This window comes from Rosa rugosa, chromosome 2, assembly GCF_958449725.1.
Source record: "Rosa rugosa chromosome 2, drRosRugo1.1, whole genome shotgun sequence".
Lineage (NCBI taxonomy): Eukaryota > Viridiplantae > Streptophyta > Magnoliopsida > Rosales > Rosaceae > Rosa > Rosa rugosa.
In genome coordinates this window covers 39,250,078-39,255,570 of record NC_084821.1, presented here as the reverse complement: position 1 = coordinate 39,255,570, position 5,493 = coordinate 39,250,078, and the positions used below count along the sequence as shown (strand labels likewise).

Genomic DNA, 5,493 nt, shown 5'->3' with positions numbered 1-5,493 from the left:
TTCAACGGCCCTGATGCTTTGGAGATTGAATTTAAGAGGGAAACAGACTGTTTCCCTTCTCACTTTTTCCAAAATTCTGAGAATTTGCGAGTTTGCTTTTTCACCTTCCCTCTGTGTGCTTCTGTTGTTGTGAGGAGTGAAGACGAAAGCTTTGAGGTGCTATCACAGAGAAGGCCTTGGCCGGATTAGCAACTGCAGGAAAAGAGGTAAGAGAATGTGTTTTTCGTTTGGCATGATTTTTTTTGTTTTTCTTGGGTTGTTTTTTTTTTGGTGCTGCGCTTCTGGGTTTTTTCTGGGTTTTAGTTTGTTTGCGTTTCTGGGTTTTTCAGAAAAGCAATATGTGTAAGTGGGTAGGGATTGCTACAGCCGATTGGGTGTTTATGGACTTTGCTTGAATTTCTGGGTTTTTCTGGGTTTTTCGTTTGAAGTGGGGAATTATCCGCGCTTCACCATGGTCTTAGATCTGGCTAGGCTAACCCTTGTGTTTCTGATTCCAGATACATCGAGTTTGAAGTCCCCGGTATCGTAGTTAGGATGGAATCAGAAACCAAGGGTGGGGATGCGGGATCGTCGTACCAGTCCTCCGCCAGGCAAGCTGAAGTGGACATCGATCGGTACTTAGCACAAGTAAGTCAATTAGCAGAGAATACCGGATCCTCGACTGGGGTGTTCTCGGAGAGCAGTGAGGAGTCCGACGAGGGTGAGAGCGAGGGAGGGTCGGCTGAGGCCCCGGTAGTCACAGTGGCAATTCCCGAGGGCATACCGAAGCCTAGGTATACACTTGCGGACGGGACCGTATGCGACGAACCCCGGAGAAGCATGACGATGAAGGAGATCATCGCCATGCGACTGAAGTGGGGAATACCGGATACAGTGGAGCTTAGGCCTCTCAAGGATGGAGAGATGGCCGCAAATCCTGCCCCGGGGTGGGTGGCGCTGCACGAGAACCAGTTCCACCAAGGATTATCGCTACCTCTGCCCCGGTGCCTACAGTATCTGCTGCGGATGCTGAACCTGTCACCGGGGCAGTTGACCCCGAATGCTATTCGTCAAATATTGTTACACCCCATATCTGATATACCCTTGTTATTCAGTTGCATGGAATTCCTTATGGTTACCGTTTGCGGTTATAATTTTAACGTTTAGGGGGTGGTTAAAAATTGACTTTTTATGAGTTAAAAATTTGAGAAAATTTCCTTCATGAAAGTTGTAGAGGACGTTAAACCGAGTGCGTGCATATGTGGTACGTAAAAATCGGAGCTCGTATGCAAAAGTTATGAGTGAAATTCAAAAATTACTGTTCATGGTAATTTTGGATAAAAATAGAAACTTACCAGGGTAGGTTTCCAAAACCGGAAACCCACCCCCCCCTTTTTCTCTCTCTCTCCCCGACTCTTCCTCCCCTCTCGGCCGATTTCCTTCCCCTTCGATTTCTTCCTCTTCCGGCCGACTCCGGACGTAATCCGGCCACCCCCAAGCTCGGTTTCTTCCCCCGGTCACGTCCCTGGAGGTATCTTTGGACGATTTGGCCGGAAAAGCTCGGATCGAAGGAAATTCCTCCCCGGTTGCAGTTTTGGGATTTTGCCGATTTCCGGCCATTCCGGCCACCTCCGGCCGCCATATTCCCATCGAAGGTACGGTTTTTGATGGTTATTATTTTCCCTAAGGTGGTTCGTTCCAATTTGCATTGTAGAATCCGAATTGATAATTTTCCATTCTAGGGTTCTTGGAGCTTCGGGGCTTTCCTTCACCGGCTCGATTCGGCCACTTAGAGGTAAAATTGATCAATGTTGTAGTTGAGAAGTTGTTTGGGTCTGTTGAGATGATGTTGTTGCCGGAATTTGGTGGTCATCGGAGAAGGTCGCCGCCGGCGCGTGGTCCCCACGCGCCGCCACTGTAGGTAGCGCGTGGAGGCGCGTATAGCAGGGTTTTAGATGTCGTTTTAATCCCCTATACCAGTTAATGATTGTAGAATGTAATGTGTGAAGTTTGGTTGACATCGGAGGAATTTCGGATTGAGTTTAAATTGTATAATTAACGGTTTGCGTGAATTCGAATGCCGGAACTATTTCGAATTCACTCGAGAATTAATTTATCGATGATTGAATATTGACGGAGTATTAAGGATGGATGTTGTAGAGTGTTGAGAAGTCGGTTTTAGGAAGGGGGATTATTTTGAATTTCCAATTATAAGTATCGTAAAGTTAAAGTTCAGTCCTGTGAATTATACATATTTATGATTGTTATTCGTACAGGACGAGAGGAGTCTCCATACGAGGAGAACCACGAGCGACGTCAGGATTGACCGCATATTGTGAGTGGACTTTTGTTTTTAAGTAATTGATGCATGCATTATTTCTTAAAGTATGCTCTATTTATTCATCAATTTACATTTTGAGTATGAGATTATAAATTGATTTCGTATTATCTCATATAAATACTTTCATTATTGATTCGTTTCCGAAATTGCTTTTGATTTATAATCTTAATGGTGAATTATCTTATTTCCGAGGTTATTTCCGGAATTATTCTCTAATTATATTTTATTTCGATTTGAGACTTTTAAAGGAGTTTCGAAATGGGATTTCGATGGAATTATTTCTTGTTTATTTATTCGATCTTTGGTTTTGGCATTGGGAATGCCTTAGTAATGATTTCGGTTTGAGAATTGTGATTTTGTTTGATCTCGCCTTTCTGCTATTGATTTGGTGATACTTTTGGCGTGTGGGACACGTCGTTGGAAATTCTTTTACGAGAGATGGGGGAAGCCTTATGTATTTTGGATTTACTGGATTTTCGGTTATGTTTCCCTGTGCCATACTGAGGGGTGATTTTATCATGCTAGCATTGATTTTCCGCCTTTGTGGCGCGGTGATGGGATCACCGTAGCCCTTCCGCCTTTGTGGCACAGGTTACTGTCTCTGTGATAGTAATTCTGTAGCCCAGTATCCTATCGCTACACTTAGTGGCGTAAGGGTATATTACGGGAGTTATGGGAGTTCTTTAGCCTGGGAGGCTATCACCCAACCAAGCCTGTGTGGCTTATTCGTATGGCTATCATCTTCCCCTACTTATACTATTTTTGACTAGCGGGGACTAGTCTGAGTTTTCTTAACCAGCGGGGCTGGACTTATATTTTCGAGTATTGAAATTTCAATCTTTTACTCTGTTGTTGTGACTAGCGGGGCTAGTCGGTTTTTCTTAATTATTGCATGCATCGGGAGTTTTATTGAGATAAATGTGGAAAAGTATAAAACCCTTTTTTTTTCTTTTCTTTCACTTATTTATTTTTGTCCACTCACGCTAACGTTTTATATACTTTTCCCTGGGCCCTTCGGTTTCAAATGCCCAGATTGCAGTACTGTTGCTCGGTGTACGAGGGTGAGCCATAGTGACCGTACCTGCTTCCGCCATCACATTCTGTAGGTTACCTGGTTAACCTACTGTATTCCTTGTCTATTTATATTCCTAGAATGCTCTGATTACTAAGGGATATGTGACCCAACTTATATGTATTATATTTGAGGTCTATGGCCTAACTTTGGTGATTGTAGTAACTTGTACCTTTCGAAGATTATGTATGATGTTTTTAACTTTGAGACGGATTTGGAGGAATTTGGGAGCAGGGTGGCTCCAGGAGTTATGGTTGGATGATTAGAAGTGAATTTTGGTTTTTCGCAGGATTTTGGGTTATCCATTTTTAAGGGAGGTTATGCCGAAATTTTTGGTAAATCTCCTTTAAAGGTGGGTCCCGCAGGGCCACTTCGGATTCCAGGGTGGAATTCGGGGCGGGTCTTGTCAAATATACAGTATGTTGGCCATGTGGGACTTGTGCCAACAAGGGTGGCCTTCCGTAAACGAATTCCGCGCGGTGCACAGGGTCCTGTACTCGAGGAAGCTGTCCTGTGCGGGTACGGTGACATTTGCTGCTAGGGACTACGAACCGCTAGTTACCGATATGCCTTCCTCGATGAGCAAAAGGTGGAGGAACAAAGTGTTTCTAGCCGGGGGCCGGTGGCAAATCAAAAATAAGAAGTGGCAGCTGACCGGTACCTTCCAAGCCATCGGGGACCAGGCCTACAGTTTGTCTGAGGTAGAAAGGAAGAGGATAGCCCGGGTATATGCCGTTTGGAGTGAGAAGGAGAGGAGCTCTTATAGATTCATCCGGCACTCTATACTTTATAGGCTAGGACTAGGATGGCTTCCCGGTGAGGCTGAAAGGTTTTTTTTTGTGTTTTTTTTTTTTTTTTTGACACCCTATCCTTTTCCCTTGACTAACTTCGAACTGATTGCAGTGAGAGCACCGAAGAGGAAACCCCGGAAAGGCAAAGAGGAGGACAAGATGGATGATAATCAGCTGATGGATATGCTGATGGGGCAGGGAGAAGACGCCCTTCACATTGAAGTCGACCTAGGGTCGAAAACTACAGGTCGGTCCGTTGAAGAGACCCTGCTGGAGCTTACTGACGCGGGATACGGGGAACCTGATCCTGAAGCTCCCGCGACCCAAGTCGTACAGCCGTCAGTTGCTGACGTCATTACAATTGCTGATACCAGAAAGGAGAAAGCGCCGGCCTCCGTATCTATTTCCTCCCGCTCCACTGGGAGTGATGAGGCCTTGCTTCCGGGTGAGAAGAAGAGATCTCACAAGCATCGGCACCGAGGTGAGAAGCACGAGGTGACGTACACCGGCCGGGACGTTAAGGGAGCCGGTGCCAAGAGACAGAAGAAGGATTACTCGGTACCCGAGTCGTCACCTTCGCTTGCCCTGTTCGCCCCTGCTCTTCCGGTAATCCCCAAAAAGCCCATCAAGCAGCTGCTCAGTGAGTACGGGGTTGCTGATGAGAAGTTCGTGCGGGCCATGCTTAGTGACCTGAATGATATTGATCTCGACCGGGTGCTGGCCAAAGACAATACTCCCAAAGAGAATCGCCGCATTGCCCGGGAATCCATGATGCGGGTACGAGTTTGCTTTACCCTTGTAGCCTTTTATTACCATATATATATTTTAATCGGTGCACTTGCAGGCACTCTTCAATGTGTACGCGGTGGATGCCAGCGAGGAAGATACTCAACTGAAGGAGGAGGTTAGCAATCTCTCCGGGCAGGTGAAGTTTCTTCATGGCGAGAAGGCCAAGCTGGAGAAGGAGCGGGACTCCTTGAAGAAGAAGGTTGAGTCTTTGACTCCCCTGGTTGCCGAGATGGACGCGGCCAAGCAGCGGATCGCGGAGCTTGAATCTGAAATCTCTGAGGCCCGGGAAGAGGTGAAAAGTGCCCGAGATTCCGAAAAAGAGGCTGCGGAGTCTGCCATATCCTGGAAGGAGAAAGCAGACTACCTGGAGGAGCGTCTTCCCGGTGAGAAGCACGAGGCTGTAGAGGAGTACAAGGCCTCCGAAGAGCTCATTGCCATGCTGGCTGCTGCCCAAGACAAAGCTGTTATCATGAAGTTCAAGGAATGGGTGGCGGCCGGGTACCTGGACGAGGCCAAATTCA

At 46.5% G+C, this 5,493-nt stretch overlaps 1 long non-coding RNA gene across 1 annotated transcript; it reads left to right on the top strand.

Moving 5' to 3' along the window:
- Positions 1–1,435: 1,435 nt before the first annotated feature.
- LOC133730138 (uncharacterized) lies at positions 1,436–3,555 on the top strand. Its single transcript, XR_009856631.1, has 4 exons — positions 1,436–1,634; positions 1,722–1,774; positions 2,256–2,314; positions 3,353–3,555. It is a non-coding gene; the product is annotated as an uncharacterized LOC133730138 (long non-coding RNA).
- The last annotated feature ends 1,938 nt before the right edge of the window (positions 3,556–5,493 follow it).